At 46.1% G+C, this 19095-nt stretch overlaps 1 long non-coding RNA gene across 1 annotated transcript in view; it reads left to right on the forward strand.

The window, feature by feature from the left end:
* The first annotated feature begins 5574 nt into the window (after positions 1-5574).
* The window catches only part of LOC146811111 (uncharacterized), a 75996-nt gene continuing 62475 nt past the window's right edge, over positions 5575-19095 (forward strand). Inside the window, exon 1 of the long non-coding RNA XR_014966686.1 lies at positions 5575-5655. This is a non-coding gene — a long non-coding RNA (uncharacterized LOC146811111). The remainder of the gene's footprint in view (positions 5656-19095) is intronic.

Genomic DNA, 19095 nt, shown 5'->3' on the forward strand with positions numbered 1-19095 from the left:
ATTTTGGGGGTTTGGGGGTAAAAAGTGGTAAGCCAAAAAGGGTCTTTTTTTCCTTAAAAATGGCATAAATTAAATGTTTGCAGGCCTAAAATTGCCATCTTTACAACTTCTAAGAACAGTCAGAGCTGTATAAAAAAACTATTTTTCTTACCAAAATTATGGCATTTTTCTAAACGGCAGCTTATTTTCCCACTTTTTGTGCTTTCAACCTACTTCCTGTTTGTGGTGGAAAAAGGTGCGAAAGCCATGGATGATGCTAGAAAGCTATACATTTCTGAAAATTAGGAAACATTCTGAATTCAGGAAGGGGTCATTTGTGCAGCTCTGTCAATTTTCTTTCCCTAACAAACCAAATTTTGAAATAAAAAAAATAATGAAAATGAGTAGGAAAAAACCAGACATTTGTGATAACGTATTTATCTGTAACTTCTTGTCGCGATGGCTGATTTACAAAAGTAATTTACCGTTCCGTCTGCTTGACCCTTGTGTTCGTGGTGATATATAGGGTTTGTCGGTTTTCGAATAGCCCGAGGTAACCAGAGCCAACAACTGAGCTGCACCTTACAATGTGTTTTATTGAGTACCGAATATAGAGCAATTCTTAAGGTAAAATATAAAGAGTGTACAATGGGTATAAAGGAATCCTGTGTATTTCCGAAATGCACACCAGATGCTAAGATTAGGAACAACTCTGAATTTATGGGTACCCGATACTAGCATGTGATTCAGAGAGCATTTTGCAAAAGGTCTTCTTTCTTGCACACTGCTTACATTTGGAAGACACAAATGTAGGGAAATCCAATTAGTAATAACAAATGTTCTACTATTCTGTGTTTAGACATGTCTTTAGATAAAAATGGTATCTCACTTGTGTTGCTGGACTTAGTGTCTGTAAAACAATATGCTCCAAAGGGCGAACAGGAGACATAATATTTTAGCCAGCTGAATCCATGTTATTTTTGTGTGGTAGCTCGGGATTTAGGGCTCTAGTTCAGCCGCCACTCTGGAAAACCTATCATACCTAGACATTTTGGAAAACTAGACACCCACGGGTGTCCAGGGTGGTGTGATGTTGTTGGTTCTAGCATAGTTTTTACCATGAAGCCCTTGCAATCGTCAAACAGTGCCTAAAAGTTCACATTTTCCTCACATTTCTCTGACTGCAAGTTCTGGAATCCGTGGGAAACCACAAATTTCCTACCACCCAGCATTCTCCAAAGTCTACCAATAACAATGCTACCTCAATTGTGTAGGTGGGTCTAGTGCTCATGTCAGTAAAAGCCCCAAAACTCAACATGGCTGCAACAAGTTTTTACACCCAACAACTGACCTTTCTCTGCAAAGTTGGTGGCTGCGAATTTGGACCCTCACTCAGCACTCAAGAAAACCTACCAAACTCACACATTTCTGGAGTCAGGGTGGCATGACTGGCGTGGCTCTCACTGTTTTTTTTTACTCTAAGCCACAAATGTTTTCCCACCAACTGTTTTCCCACTGCTCCTGATAAATATGGTACTTCAATTGTGTTTGTGGGTCTAATACCTGCAACATAAAAGAGCCATAAGCACAATGTGGAAACATTTTCTGTCAAGAAAATGATCGTTTTTGGCAATGGGGGTTGCCGCGATATTTGGGCCCGGCTCCGAAGCCACCCAGGGAATCCTATCAAACCCAGACATTTTTCAAAACTAGACACCCTGGAGAGTTCAGCGTGGTGTGACTCATGTGGATCCCCCAAAGGTTTCTTACCCACAATCTCCTGCAAACCTCAAAGTTTGCCTAAAATCTCACAGTTCTGTGCATTATTGTGACATACAATTCCAGAAACAGCAGGGATCCAGCGTTCCCCCACCTTGTTCTGATAAAAATGTGGATGTTTATTTTTCAGAATTGTCTAGGTTAGGTAGGTTTCACTGGTTGGCCTTCAAGCTCAGGCCCAAATACCACTGTTACCCCTATTGCCGATTTCTCCATATTGCGTTTTGTGTGCTTTTGTGTTTTGGGTGTTATGGTCAGCCACACAAGTGGAGTACAGTTTTTTATCTGGACAAGGAGTGGAATGGTAGGTGGTTGGAAATGTGTGAGTCCTAACAGATTCAGAAACTTTCCATCACAGGAAAATTGAGGAAAATGTGTGATTTTGGTCAAAGTTTGAGGCTTACAGGGCATTTGGGGGAAGAAAAGGGTGTGGGATCCAAGCAAGGCACCCCACTCTGGTGTCCCCTGGTGTCTAGTTTTTAAAATGTTTCAGCTTAGTTGGTTTCCCTGGTTGGCAGAGCACAGGCCTGAACAGTGCCACCAGTAGCGGCTGGCACAGGTAAATGCGGTGATGCGGAATATGAATAATTAAATAAATTAATACCTTTTCCGTCGTCTGTCGACTTCCCCCCCTGCTACGCTCCGCTCCGCCCCGCCTCACCACGCTTACCTGTGCCGGCCACCGCTGCAAGCCACCATTCACAATGGCAAGTAGGAGGAAATTCTTATTTACTCCTACACTGACGGTTCGTATGTTAAAACTAAGGCCCAGCAAATAAAAAATTCCTTTTGCCTGTCATGAGAATGGGGTTGGTCTGAGCCCCAGGTGGGTAGAAATACTGTTCAGATTCTAGGGCTGAAGGGTAGGCCCAACACCAGGCTAGTCACTCACATGCCATATTTCTTTTCTACAACAAAAAATAGATCCCTTGTATCTAATGGGCTTTTTGCCTCCCAGGGGGCACATTGAAGGTAAATTCTTCCAATCTACCCCTGGGTTAAGAGTGCAACCTGATACAGAACCCCTTGCCCCTTCTGTGCTTGGAACCATATTTTCCCTGGTGGTCTGCTGACTTTTCTGCCCCCAGGAGCAGAATGGGGTAAACTAACAAAATCTGACTTAGGAGCAGGAAGACTGTTAGGTCTGGAGTGGGGAGCACAGACCCATTTCCAGGCTCTTTGCCTACCCTGGGAAGGTCAGATTGGGGTGAAAACCCACATCCCCCACCCCCAGAGAGGGAAAAAGAGTAACTGGTCCCGGTGCAAGGAGGAGCAATGGCCCAAGTTGGCTTTCTGTCACCCATAGGGTCAGATTGGGGGTGAACACCACCAATTTCCAGATAGGGGGGCAGAGAAACTGGGCCCAGGACAAGGGGGAGCACAGTCCCATTCTATAGCCCCCACAAAATAAATACTATTTTTCACCTATTCCTGGTGTCTATCTGGCTTTCTGCCCCAGGTGGGGGTAGATTGGGATAAACACCACATCTGCCCCTTGGGAGAAGAAAGACTAAGTGAGCCCAGGTGGGGGAGCACAGGCCCAGTGCATTTGGGGCCACTTCCCTCAAAGGTACTGACATCAACCTATCCCTGGTGCCTAGTGGACCTTCTGCCTCCCTGGGTGCAGATTCTGGGTGAACACTCACATCTGAGCCTTAGGTGGGCAGAAAGACTGAGTGTGTGCAGAGGGCTGCCAAGGCCTCCTTCCCCCACCGCAATCATCGTCCCTGGTGGCCTACTGGAACAGATCCCTGCTTGAAGTATGCACGCCCAGCGCGATCCCCGAGCAGGGACCCACTAGGGAAAGGCAGCATTGGAAAGGATCATCTGTGCTCAGCGGGAAGAGTTATGCCCTCTAGCACCCATCAAAAGTGAGAGCAGACTGTGCCTGAATCTTCTTTTACATCAGGAGTCAGAAGTCACACTCTGCTTCCAGCAGGGCCTTCTTCTTCAGATGGCATCTTCCCAGGTCCAGGAATGTTCTGAGGAGTTGGTGGTGGAGATGCAAGACGTATCCTGTTTCAGATACTTCAGAAAAGGCAGTTTTGTTAGCATGGGGTGAAGGCTTGGTTAGGCCAGCTGGACTACACAATCCTCGCTTCCTCCGAACAACCTCCGTACAGGCTTTAGAGAAATGGGCCTTGCTTCCGAACCTTTCTGGTCGCGGGACGGCTCCTATAGCTGGCAGGCAGTGCAGTCCCTCTCACTCCGTGTCACATTGGCAGGTCCTGTGTGGTCCTTGCACTGCGGGGACATGTCCACATGCAGAATCCTGTCCCTGGCACTCCCTGATGCCGGGAGTCTCCTTCTGATTCAAATCTGTGTACTAAAACACCAGTCAATGGGGCCTGTGGTTATACTTCTGTGGGGGTACTGGCAGGAACAGAAATGACACAAAAAATATCATTTATGGACCCCCAAATGGGAAGCTGTGTAACGTCTGTTTAAATGCCATCATCTTTCCTCACACTCATTGGGATTTCTGAGAAAAAACGTATTTTAGCAAAGGTGAGTGGTCTAAAGGGAAATTATATGATTTCCAAGCAGGCCAATTGGGATGGGACAGAGTCAATCACAGTAGAGGTGACTGGCTAAAGGGAAGGTGAGTGACTTCCAAACAGGCCAATGAATATGCGGCAGATTCAATAACATGTCAGCCTCAGAACTTCCGCTTGGAGAGATCCATGTGCGCCTTCTCAGCCCCGAATAACGGGGCAGATTTACAAGCCCCTTGCGCCACTTTTGCGTCACTTTTAACATGGGAAAAGTGACGCAAAAGTGGCGCAAAGGGCTTGTAAATCTGCCCCAACATCTTTAAAATGATGTACGTTTTCTGACACACTAGGGCAGATTTATGAGCCCCTTGCGCCACTTTTGCGTCACTTTTAACATGGGGGAAAGTGACGCAAAAGTGGCGCAAGGGGCTCGTAAATCTGCCCCCAGGTCTTTTTGAAGGGGGTGCGCCTAACTCTCTCTGTCGTCTCTAGGCCGGTCGCTGAGGTACAGAAATGGAGGCCTTGTGTGGTCCGTTCTCGAGCCTCTGCGCTTGTCCCAGATGACGGGCGCACGCGGGAGAAGGAAACGAGCTCTGATGAGTAACAGTCGGTGTGTTAGTTCACGCAACTTCCCAGGCATGCAGAGTAACTTGCAGTAACCAGCGGCCTGCCCCTGCTTCCCCCCACATACCCTATTCACCCGCTCAGCCCAGGGGTATCGACAGGGCACGAACATGCCCTTCCCTTTACGAGGCGCTATTAACCCGCCCTGTAAAGACCCTGTTCCATGCTGTCAGAACAAATCCCAGCGACGATGGGATAATGGGGGTCGGGCGCAGCCCCCTCCCTCTCCCGGCCCCCCAGCCCCCTCCCTGCCCCGGCTCCCGCTCTCTCAGACTCTAACAGCTTCCACATGGAGGTCTGGAATCCCAGGCCGAGGCTCCAGCATTGTCTGAAATCTCCAAATTTAGAAGAAATATGAAAATCGTAGAGCGCTCCTTCCTTGGGGGGGCAAGGCCCACTCTGGGCTGAACTTGTCGCAGGTCAAGGCGAGGGGGGTGCTGGACACGTGACCCAGCCCCGGGTGCCCCCAGCCAATGGCCCGCCTCGGAGGCTTTGACAGAAGGGCCTGGCTTCGCGCCTTTCAGCTCATATAAGGTAAAACAAAAAGAATTTTCCCCACAGTCTCGGAACGTCGCCCACTGAAGAGTGTCCAGTGAGGGGGATGGACCCCCCCTTAAACGCCCCTCGCTTCTCCGCCCGCCTACTAGGTTTACAAAACCCCAAGAGTTGACACTAAGACTCCCAGTTGGCGGTCCGTGTTTTGAGGCGACGAGGTGCCACCCCTCTGGAGGTCCAGTAGAAAAATGAGGTGCAGGGAGGCTACCAAATGACACTGGAGGTATGTGAAAAAAAGTGGATGTTTCGGGGGAGTGGGTATAATTCACCACATATGTGCCCTCAGGGAGCGTTTCAGCATCAATTAATGTCGAATTTGATAATAGCGTGCAGCCGTTTCTAGGCACATTCATATTTTGAGAGAACAGAGGCCCATCGATAGTAAGTTATTACCTAATGTCACACTGCGCGCTTAGGTGGGTAGCCGGGATTGAAACTCGGGCTTTTGGGTCTACAACTCCCAACCCAGCTACCAGGCAGCACCCCCCGCAGAGGGCAGCTAAGCTTCAACGGGTCATTTATCCAGGCCCTATGGTGTCTATTTATTCGCCTACATACATGTATGTGAGGAAAACATGGGAGTGGACTGTTGCCCTGACATGAACGCCTCGAGGGTCTGCTGATGGGTGCAACCTGGTGATTTACACCTGCGGGTAGCTTGTTCTGCGCAGCGCGTGCTTCTCGTGACGTGTCTGACACTGTCTCACCTCAAACACTCCGCACCCCCCGTGTCACAGAGGCGTCTGTTAATGACAGCGCTGCGAAGCGGGGCGGTTGTAGTGCGCGAGAAAGCTTTACCCAGCACCATGGTTCACATTATATGACCCTAGAAGGATGAATGACTGGGACAGCCCCACCAGTAACTGGCATTCGCATAGAGACTACACACACAAGGCTACTTCATTTGCCAGTGTAAGCTACGTTCCACGCAGTCAATTAAGAGTGGATGGTGGAGAGGGTTGTGGTTTAAAAACGTATGCGAGTCTCTAAGAGGCCAAACTGTTTATTTAATGTGGTCACAGAGTTAGACTTTTCTTCCTCGTCCTCTTTTTAGATGCTCATACTTAACGAAGTAAGCAAAGATAAAACGCGCGCCAAAGATCACATGTATGCCTGGCCTGAGCAGAGACTCAACCTCACACCTCTGTGTCAAATCCATTGCCTTGCCACTCAGTCTAGGTACATTTTTCACTAGCACATAGCGCCTCGGCGCAGGAGCTAGGGTCTCTAATTGTCAGTTTAGTGTGCTAGAAGGCCAGTGTGATAATGAAGCTCGCGATACCCCCCACCCCTCCAAAAAAAGCTCGCAAATAAAATGAAATACAAACAGCAAGCTCCGAACAGGAAAATTGAATACCGAGGAGAAAACGTGACATTGTAAGCTGCCTGTTAAAGGATTCGTTCAAGGTCTATAGGTGAAACATATGTCTACGAGGCGCTATGACCCCCCCCCCCTCCCCAACCAAATGCAAGATGATAGGAAGAGAGCCATGCTAGTAAGACACTGTAGACCCCCACCTTTTCTCGTAGCAAGTGCCTAGAGGCCATCATTTCGTCCCCTTGTGCTATGCGCCCCCCTGCCCGGAGCTAATGGTACGTACATCTTCCAAATGCTGATTTCCTGCGGTTTTGGAGCAGGGGCTGGGGGGGGAGAGGGAGTGATTCGCTAGTACGATAACTTAGTGGGTTGAAGCACATGTTGCAAATCCAAACTTGTCCCAATGGCCACAGCCACAGATTCAACCCCTGGCAGAAACGGTTTATTGCGCACAAGTAATAGCAACAACATAGTGACAGCGCTTAAGTAATAACATGGAGTTTAAACTCTTTATTGAAGTGTTACTGAGACGGGGGCTCCATGCAGCCGGTCGCAGAGGTTCCGTCCGTCCGTGCAACTTCACAACAACGAGACGTATCGCGATTCATTTCCTTTGCACGGATGCAGCACATATGAATAACAGCTTCTGCTCGGGCCATGATTCCGGGAGACACCGCTCGACAAGGAGCCACAGCTGTGGGATGCTCACGTGGAACGCGTCTTTTTAAAAGCATCCGGCGACGACGGTTTCTAACAACAATCTGCTTTTCCACCAGAAGTGCAGGGGCCGCGCGTGCTGCTGGAGGGGGTCGTAGATGTTCAACTCCCGCGAGGCTACCGCACACCTTTAGGTCCAAAGTCCAATTTTAACAACTTTTTAACCCTTTCAGGGGCTTTGCAAGGGATCATTTGTGAAAGCGATCGCGGTTATTTCCTTAAATTCGCATAAAACAGCTCTTTTGGAAATGTGCATGAATCCTTGAAATGAACAGAACCCCTTTACAAAGTGGGGTGAGTTTTTTTTTTAACTGTGCGTGATTTTTAAGAAAGTGTGCCCTTGTTATTTGAAAGTTAACAACATTATTCAGAAAATGTTTGCCTTTACATAAACGGCTGTCAGTCACTTTTGCTATTTCCTGCTTGCTATACGGAGAGCAGAGTGCTAAAGGCACGGGTCTGGAAAAAGTGCAAGTACCTTCAACGATAAGTGCAGTTTGGGAGTGGTCCACGTTTGTCACGCACAGCTGTGTTGTGTTACGTCACATAACCAGGCCTCTACTCTTTGAATAAAGAAACCGACGTGGCGCAATGTGACTTTCCATTGAAGCTGTTTTGCTGTTAATCCAGTGGTTTTGATCAACCAGAAACACTGAAATGCGATTTAAAAAACAAAGTACCCCACTATTAAATTTCAAGCACATATTCGAAACTCAAGCGGCAGCCCAGTGGAAAAAGTGCATTTTTGAGTTTAGATTAAAGGAAGTGAAAATAGTAAAAAGAAAACCACCTAAAAAGCCCTGTAACTAGTATGATAAAAACATAGGGGCAGATTTACAAGCCCCTTGCGCCACTTTTGCGTCACTTTTCCTATGTTAAACGTGACGCAAAAGTGGCGCAAGGGACTTGTAAATCTGCCCCATAATACGTATGCACTATAGTCAGGGCAGAATAAAATGTCCCCATAATATTTGCGATGCTAATAAACTTTTGATAGCACACAAGTTGCTTTAAGTATAGCATCGCAGCGCCTTTTGACAGTCTGGGGTACTATTTTCCAAGCTGTCATTGGGTTTTTTTGGGGGGTGAGGTCAGAATGGTGAGAATGATGACGTTAGCACGTGTTATGGTTCGGAACTACTGAGGCGTTCATTTTCTGTGCTAGCTTCGTCATTGGCGTCTTTGCGCTTTCTGCTTCTCCTTCCATTCTGGGCTAGAAACTCCAGATAAAGCGGAAGGTGGGGTAGGTTCTGGAGATGCAGAAAGGCCCACTCCACCACCGCCCCCTCGGCCCCAAAACCACGTTTGTGTTTCTTCAGGACTACAAGTGCTGTCTGCTATCTGAAAGTAGCCAATAGAAACATGCATCGCGAGTCACGTCACCCGATCAAATTGCTTGTGTTGTGTGTGGTGCTAACACAAGCTGATGAGAAAAATGGCCAGTGACTGACATATACTCCAGAGATGCGCACTAAAACCCGTGCCTCGCTCAGAGAAAGAAGCAGTTTGGTTCCTCTGACAGGGCGGGAGAGAGTCGGTGCCATGGGAGGCCACTGGCCAGTGCCTCGCAGTCACGGAGACCGTTGGTACCCTTCACGCAGTTCTGATGTTTTTAGGCGAGGGCCTCTTGTTGAACTAACAATGTTGGTACTTCATCTTTTCCCTCAAAGTAAGCGTTCCAGAAACGTCTGACCCCTGACCTATGGCGCAGATTTTCTCATCCTCAGCTCCAGGGTCCAGTCCGTTCTTTCATCCCCGCAGAGCTTTGTAGTGAGTGATCTAATAATGACGCAAGCACTCGGAAGCAGCCTACACCATACCCTGCTCCATTGCTTCTCCCTCCCCTGTTCCATTCTTGGGGCAGATTTATGACCCCCTTGCGCCACTTTTGCGTCACTTTTCCCATGTTAAAAGTGACGCAAAAGTGGCGCAAGGGTCTTGTAAATCTGCCACCACGTGTTTTCCCAAAATATACGCCCGGGCCTCTTTTCTATGAGTTAAAATACGGATTTGTCTTTATACCATTTAAACCCCTATGCTGCCGAACTCACTATGGTAGAAATAGACTAATTTATTAGACGAGCCCCTGTGTATGGCTTGCAAGTATCTGCATTATATGCGGCCCTGCTTTATATATGGCCTTAAATGTTTATGCTATATGGAAAAGCAAGTGTGTGAGGGTTTTCTTTCTTTAAAAAAAAATATATATACAGCCTTGTATGGTCTACTTTATGAAATACCCTATCTTGCGCGCTTTAGATCATGCCTTATATGGTCTGTTTTATATAATGCCATATATGGTCTGCTTAATCTGTCTACAGCCTTGAACGTCTTGCTTTATATAAGGCCTTGTTGGTTCATGTTTATATAAGAGTGGGTGTGTGTGTGTGTGTGCGCACGCAGACACACTTATATGTGATTGGGCTTATAAAAACTCTCCAATTAAGAAAGTGAGTTCTGTGCTGATGTAAAAGGATACTTTTGTGACGAGTGATTCCCTGGGGCCACACATGACTATGAGCTTCCTCGAGGCAACACATGCTGTTCGTGTTAGTTTCCGTGTGTAAAGCAGACCTTGGTGATTATGTAACAATGGGCAAAACCGATTGTTATTTCTGACGAAATCATGAGGCCTTGTGTGCCTTGATAAAGCCGATGGGGCTTAAAGTGCCAGAGGGAAATATGTGTCAGAATATTATTCTTTGACACCAATACTGATGGCTACATGCTCGGTGACTTGGTAGGAGGGCCAAAACCAGAGGTTACCAGCACCACAGAACCCCCTCATAACTACCGGCACTAGAGTTATGTGGCAGTGAGGACCACATTTTGCATCAAGAAATTGCAAATTATGCGGCGTAATGTGGCACATTTTGTGAAAGTATTATATTACTCTGAATATTTTTATCTTTTTCTACACATGTTAACACTATCTGAGCAAAGTTTTGCCCTCATCAGTACAAATTTAATACCCGAGTACAGCAATAAGCAACAGAAAGCTAACCAGTCAACCTTTGCGAAAGATATTCCGCTTTGCGGCAACAAGGGTAGCTGCGTTTGTTAATAATTTTTTACCCGTTTGAGATAGAAACAATTTTATGGTCTTAAAAGTTGCAGATAATGCAACACATGATGGATTATGTGGCAAATGCAGTACATCCATAATTATGTGGAAAACGCTTCAGCTGCAAGATCCCATAAAACCAGTGGCCCTGATCATAACTAACTTTTGACAGGTCTAACCTTCGCGTCCACTGACATCCCTCCCATTTTTCCCTTGTAAATCCCTGCACAGTTTGCATTACATATGACCATGTGGTCTGATCAACGCAAAGATCTGTGTGTATGCGTGCTCCCACATATATTTACATGTTTATATATGGTCATGTATTGTTTGCATCATATTAGTCCTTGAATAGTCTGTTTTATGTAGGGATATGCGTGCTCTGCTTTCCATGAGAAAATGTCCTATGTCTTCTCTCTAGAAGTTACCTACCTCTACCTATCTTCATAATACTCCTGTAATTTCCTTCTTCCTACTGACCTCCCTGCAAAACTAGTATCATTCTGCACCTTGCAGTGTTTGCAGGTGGGGTGTGTTTGTGTACACTAAGCACACAAGACCGATAGCACATTAGACACACACCGTGTGCACGCCTACAGTGATAGGTGTGTTTACACTAACACATGGTGCAAACACTGCAGTGTACCCACTCTGTGCCCATCCACATTACAAACCTTATAATGCAGTGAACATAGCCGGATGCTGGGTGTATTTCCATATGGCCAGGGCCTTGGCACGTTTTCAAGATATCTTCATAAGACATGTTTCATAATGTGTTTCTATATGGAAGAGGCATTGTACTGAAAAGCTGTCACATACCGAGGGTACAGCATATGAGTACCATGGCTCTCCGTGTTCGTGTATGGTACAGTGGAGGGGTCATGGACCACATTCTCAATCTATCCACCCCTCCCTTAACCCATGGAGGATGCATGGACCAGAACAGTATGTTTTAAGGATGGAGTTTGGGAAATAGTGGTGCACAAGCACAGGCAGTTCCACTCAATGAGGGAGTTTCACCTCATTGCAAATTCTGATGCCATTGTGTGTGTGTGTGTGGGGGGAGGGGTCAGTCATTGTCTGAGCTCTGATCCCTGCTTCCAATAATGGTCCTGGAATGATGATGCTGGAATGGGAATCAGCACCGAGAATGGATGACAATGCAAACCACCAATGGGCACTGGAAAGACATGAATGGGATGGATTGGAATGGGACTGAGCACTGGGAATGGAATGAGAACCAGCAAAGAGCAACTAAAGAGATGAATGGGGAGGGAGGGCGTGAGCAAAATGGATAAGAACTGAGAAACTATTGGAATGAGCACTGTGAATGGGGTGGGAATCATCAAAATATATTTAAAAGTATGAGAATGGGATGAGGCTAAGCAAAGGGATTGGGAATCCGCACTGGGTATTGAAGGACGTGAGAATGGAATAGACTGAGCATTGGGAAAAGAGGAGGATGGGATTCAGAAGAAGGTATTGAAAGAGATGGGAATAGGAGGAGACTATGCTCTGGAAGGGGCCTGGAAATACGGTGGGAGCCGGGGTGGAGCTAAGATATTGCATCTTCTCCCATTGCTGACAGTGGCGAAGCGCAATATGATGGGGCTCCCTGCAAAATGTGAGCAGGGCCTCTGAGTCTCCCATATCTCACAGATGTTCATTGGCCTGGGGGTAAATGGGGGCCTCTAGAATGCTTAGCTGCCCCATGAAGAGTTGGGGGGGCTGAAGGGTTGGTTTGGGGACCCCCCAGCGTGACGTAGGGGCCTACATTACCCTCCTGATTGCTGATTCTGTCTCATTCAGGTTCCATTGCCGTGCCTTTATCAGAACACATCCCAGCCCCTTCTCATCCCATCCCTGAGAGGTGAGCCTCATTTTATCCCTATCACACGAGATTTCCATCCCCCTCTCAGAGGCCATAGGAAATTGTGGCCATTAATGCCCGGACAGAACTTAAGATAAAACAAGCATTGGCATAGCCAATAGGTCTCGCCTTTGGGACCTTATAAGTGTTTAGCCATGCAACAGTTGCATAACTAAACACTTAAAAGCGAGACCTATTGGCTATGCCAATGCTTGTTTTAACTGCTGTGCGGCTGCGAAAGTGATCGCGATCAAATATCAAAACGGCCGCGCGGCCGCGATAGAGAAAGTAATCGCGGTAAAGCGCGACGAGCGCGACCGCGCACATGCACTGTAGCTCTAGGCTGGCCTGGTAGCACTTTTTGGAGCCCTCACAAAATGTCTCGCCAGACCAGCGCATGCGCTGGGTCAGGCGAGACCTAAAAAGTGTGTAAATGGTATTTGCACAAACGTTAGCACTTGTGTCTGTTAGAAGGGGATTAGAAAGTGTGCTCAATCACATACTATGCCCCAACTCTAACACCATCTTGTGGCGAGTCCTAACCTATACAGCAATAGGTTAACAAATGTAATAATACACACCATATTGGTGCCACAACTGTTTGCACGTAACTTGGCTCTTCTTACACTTGCAAGTTAATTTTACGCAAACGCACACCCAATGCTAAGACCGAATGTAAAGTCAAGTGCTGGTCTTGGTTTTGTTTTTACTTTTCTACTGATTGTATGTTTATGAATTTGTAATGTGATGCCTTAAGTTCAAAGCCTCGAAGCTGCTCTGGGTGGTATGGATGTATGACAATACAACGATTACCATTACCACACGTGCCATTACAATGCATTTTTTTAACATACATATGAATTTACCTCGTATGCCTTTACCACACAAATGTAATTATTTTACAGGTGAGTATAAACACTTTCTATGTATACAAAAAGGGTTTATATTTACCTCTATAATACTTACATTTCCGTGGTAAAGACATACACTTGGTAAAAATGAACAAGGTAGGTACAAACCTTATTTGTGTAATCACACAGACATGCACGCACACACACACACACACACACATATATATATATATATATATATATATATATATATATATATATATATATATATATATATATATATATATATTCAATGAAAAAACCAAAGGTTTCACACATGTTATAGTTAGCTGGACATTTCACTCGTAAAAAACCATTGAAATTCCCCCGTTATAGTTAGTTCAGCTAACTATAACTCGCGCGCCCGCAATGCACTACTGATGACGTCACATATTACATCACTCATGACATGGTCACTGACATCACTCATGACATCACTGATGACATCTCAAATGACATCACTGATGACATCACTGATGACATCATCCTTGTGATAGAGTGGCAGACCTCCTCTCCCCCTAATATAACCATTGAAACACACATTCAAAAATAGAAACTAAAATGTTCAAAATAATGAACATATCAATATCAGTTACAACAACCTATTCAGTAATTCTAAGAACCACATACACATACAGTAATTCACCAACAGTCCTCTACAGTCACTCATACATGTACTCACTCATCATATGTACTCATACACCTGTACATCCCGTTACACAATGCCACTCATCCATAGAGTAACTCACACACATAGTCACTCATGCTAATAAAGAATCAATCATCCATTTACTTGCATATACAGTTATACACACACCACCACACTTACTTCTACAGAAACTTACATATACTTACTCTTTTAAACAATCACTTATAGAAACACATACTTATTCATACAGGAACTCTTCCAATCTCTCACTCTCACATATACTCACTTATATACACCAATAGTCACATATACTAGTTTAAAACATATGTAGTTACTCATAAAGACACTATTGAGACAGTCATTCACTCACTAACACACCCATGCACACACTCATCCACCCATACAGTCCTGCACACATGCTGTATTCAACACATACAAACAGTGAGTCACTCATTCATGCACCTATGCACTAAGTAATACCCCCCACCGAACCATACAGAAACTCAGACACTCATAGTGATAAAAAACCAACTAATAACCTATATAGACACTCATGTAGCTACTCACCAACCCATGCAGCCACTTATACACAAAGTAAGAAACTGATACAGATATTTAAATATTTAAAGATTACTCAGTAAGCCATGTATTCACTATGATACACTTAAACAGTCAGTTACACAAAAAAAATTCCAAAAAAAAGTATCCATTTAGACACTTATATACCCATTTATTCTTCCTTTGACCTTGAGATATACATAAATATAAAAAATATATAATTTTCATAAAAACACACAATCACTGGATGATGTCATCAGTGATGTCATCAGTGATGTCATTTGAGATGTCATCAGTGATGTCATGAGTGATGTCAGTGACCATGTCATGAGTGATGTAATATGTGACGTCATCAGTAGTGCATTGCGGGCGCGCGAGTTATAGTTAGCTGAACTAACTATAACGGGGGAATTTCAATGGTTTTTTACGAGTGAAATGTCCAGCTAACTATAACATGTGTGAAACCTTTGGTTTTTTCATTGAATTTCTAAGGTTTTTTAAATGCTAATTCCTAACTATAACGTGTGTGAAACCCATGGTTTTTTCAGTGAATTTCAAAGGTTTTTTAAATGCTAATTTCTAACTATGCCTACAGAGATAGGACATGTGAAGAAAGAAGAAAAAATGCACAGAAAGAAACAAAAGAAGTGCAGAAAGAAGCAACAGAAGTCCTCAAATACGAAGATAAGTGCAGGAAGAAGGATAACGTGCAGAAAGAACAAAAAGAAGAGCAGAAAGAAGCCTTGTTGCAAAATCATCCTGTACCCTCAACTTTTTCAGACGGATACTGGTGGTAACTGAGTCTGACTAACCAGTCCTAGAGCCAGTGCTATGTTAAAAGACACTTAGAATACAGTGAAAACACCTACATACACTAGGGAACATTATGCGTTGTGGTCCCCCTGTGATTAGCATGACCTCCTCTGTAAGCCCCTAGTGTATAATAGGGCATGGGGATTAAAACTACCTCTTAAAACAGGCCACAGGGCGTTTTTGCACACATTAACTCAGGCCCCGTCCCCTCCCTTCACCACTGTGTAAACACGCCCTGTGTCCATTTTTAGTTGGGAGATTAAGTTCATTTGAATCCTGAGGGTCCCTAGGGTCCAACTAGCCCACTAGGTACCTCCAGTAAGTGCCACAGAGCTGCGTTGCAGAGAGGTGTAAAAAGTGGCACGGCCTGGACCACCTCTCTGCAATGCAGCTCAGTGGCGCTTACTGGAAGCACTTGGTGGGCTAGTTAGCCCCCAGGGGCCCTCAGTATTGAAGGGAAATTATATCCCCAATTTAAAACATGCCATAGTGCGTGTTTGCACACGTCACCTCAGGCCCCGTCCCCTCCCTTCACCACTGTGTAAACGCGCCCTGTGGCTGTTCTAAGTTGAGAGTCCCCCTGAATCCTAAGGGTCCCTAGGGTCAAACTAGACCACTAGGTACCTCCAGTAAGCGCCACAGAGCTGCGTTGCAGAGAGGTGTAAAAAGGGGCTTGGCCTCAGAACACCTGGCTGCAGCGCAGCTCCCTGGCGCATACTGGAGATGCCTGTTGGGGGCGCGTTTGCAGAGTGCTGCACGGAGGGGGCATGGCCTCCGGCACGATGCCAGTCTTTTATTTATTTTAGTTTTTTAAGAAGGGGGGCTGTTTGGTTCCCCTTCTTATTCTAATTTATTGGCCCTGATGACCCCATCCCCCAGGGCCAGTCTCCTAATTATATTTTTTTGACCCCAATCCCCAGGGCCGGCCACTGTTTTTTATTATTTTTTAAAAATATATATTTATAGACACACCTAGGACATGCTGGACAAACCGTACGTACCTATCACCATGACGATTTGCGTGATATTCATTAAAAGGCGACTATGCATGCAATGAATCCACGTGGAATGTATTTACACCACTAGTGAAGCTCTGACATGTCTGATGCCCTACCGTGCCTAATCCTGGTAGACACCCTTGACGTTTATTTATACAAACATGGGTAGCTATTGACGGGCACATTTAATACACATGCACACCAAGCCATTCAAAGGGGATTCGACAAAAATTTGACCAAAACTATGCAAGAAACCCCCCTCACGGTTAATAAAACACACATCCACTGCCGGATGTGTAATACTTTTTATTTTACTCTCTGGAAAGGGGACGAACATCACTTGAGAGTCACAGCGTGCTCCTGACAGAGCCCAATGCTATGTTACACCCACCATTGCCTGCCGAGTGCCACACACCTCTGTGTTGTATTCCACTAGCTAGTGCATATGCTATGACACTCTCTAGCCCATGTGCACTGTAACACCACCCCGTGAATATGTCATGCCACACTTGTCTTCGCACGGGTTATATTGCCCCATCTAACGTGCCTTTCTCGATGCCTATGTTATAACGCACAGTGCTATGCCATACATATTACAATCTGGGATCCATATATTTGTCACAGTGCATATGCAACGTTACACTCCCCAGCACATATTTTATATTACAACTTTAGAGACTAGTTAGGTTACACAACACTGCCCTGTGCATATTACACTCCAAGGCGCATATCGCATAGCACGCGCTAGTGCCTGTGCTATCTCGCGCTCTCCAATGAATCTGTCATTGCGCACAATGTATTGCAAATTATATTTCACGCCCGGTTCATCTTATATCACACTTTTTGGTGCATAGTTTATACCATACACTATATCTAGTTTTCATTTTCAATCGTGCTCTCAGGACTATGTTCTATATAACACTGTGTTCACCTACCCTTTTCACGGGCATTACATTTTGCGATAGGGGGTGGAGGGTCAGGGGGTGTTTCTGCCAAGTGAGCCCGGAGTCACAGTCACAAACGTCCTCTTCTTCCTGAATAAAAGTGAGATTATGCTGCATACTTGTTCATATTTTAAGTAGTTCGCACAGACACAATGTTTTAAAAACAATAAAGTTCCTAATACCCGCCTTCTCTGAACAGTTAGCTTGCTGCCCCATCCCCTTCCTCCCTATCCTCTGTTGTGTGAATCCATGGACTAGCCTCCTCCCTCCTGCCATGCATGGTCTGATGTGCTGCCACTGCCCTCAATTTAGTATGATGTACCAGTCCAGTCCTCCTGCCCTCCATTGCCCAATTCTATGCCCCATCATTGACCTCCTGCTTAAACTCTGTGCTTAGCTTGCTGCCCCTATTCTCCTTCCCCCTGCCCTCCGATGTCTTTGTGCATGCCCCTGCTCCATCCTTTTTGCCCACCATGTCCCATGGACCTGCCACTCCTATCTACTCTGAGTGTTCTGTTGAGCTGCCACTCCCCTCCCACCTGCCTAGCATTGTCAGATGACTGTAACCTGTCCCTGCCACCTCCACCCTGCCTGTCCACATGCCATGCCCCTATCCTCTTCCTCCTGTCCTACATGGTCCATTGTACTGCCACACCCTTCTGCCCTCCCTGGTCTGTTGTGCTGCAACTGCTCCTCCTGCCTGCCCCGTGTGGTCTGTTGTGAGGTCCCTTCCCCTGAACTTTCTTGTCTGTGCACAGGTCCTGACCCTCCCTTCTATCCTCCATTGTCCTTTGTGCATGCCCCTCCACCCTACTTCTTGCCCATCATAGCCATTGTGCTGCCACTAACCCTCCCACTTGCCATGCATGGTCTTCTGTGCTGCCATGGCCCCTCCCACCTTCCCTGTGTGGTCAGTTAGCTGCCCCTGACCCCCTCCCACCTTCCCTCCATGGTCTGTGTGTATGCCATCACAGTCTCACTGTTGCTCTTCATGGTGTGTCTTGCTTCTAGTGCCCATCCTGCCTGACCTCCATGGCTATCTTGCTGCTCCTGCCCTGCCCCCTTGCCCCCAGCCCTACTCCCTCCCTCCTGGCTTGTCTGTTCCATTGTAATGCCCCTGATCCGTCCCTCCTGCCCTTTATGGTCTGTTATGCTGCAGCTTTCTCTCCTGTCTGTCCATTATGGTCAGCTAGCTACCATTGCCTCTTGCCCCTCTGTTCTCTGTTGTCCATGTGCATGGTCCTGTCCCCTCCCTCTTGCTTTCTATGGATTGTTGTGCTGCACTCCCGTCCTGCATGCCCTGTGTGGTGTATTGTGCTGCTGCAAACCCTGATGCCTGCCCTGCAGGGTCAGTTTGGTGCACCTCTCCATGTCCCTCCTGTCCTCTGTTATCCAAGTCCATGTCCCTATCCCATTTCCTTCCATGATCCAATGTACCATACTTGCGAACATTTTGAACTTGGTAAGAGGGAGATTTTGAAAAAAAACTGGGGTATTGATTTTCCCCTTTGAGTTACATTGAAAAAGAGGATATTGTAGACAGGAGACAGATCAAATAAAGCCCATTTGAGCTTAAAAACATTGGACGTTTCCTGGCTGAATCGGGTCTGTTGGCATGTATGGTTGTACTACCATTGCCTCTTCCTTCTGCCCACAATGGTCTATTACATTGCCACAGCCTTGAAGGAGGGTAGATTTTGTATCACAGGGGGCCCCTGGCCCGTTCTGTCCACACCTGAAGTATGAGACCCTTGTCCTTGCCCTGCCAGCTGCATTTGTAGGCCGTATTAAATTGACCAGCGGGTCCTGTATTGCTATATAATTATCCTGAGACATCCTTAC

The sequence above is a fragment of the Triturus cristatus genome, chromosome 7 (genome assembly GCF_964204655.1).
Source record: "Triturus cristatus chromosome 7, aTriCri1.1, whole genome shotgun sequence".
NCBI lineage: Eukaryota > Metazoa > Chordata > Amphibia > Caudata > Salamandridae > Triturus > Triturus cristatus.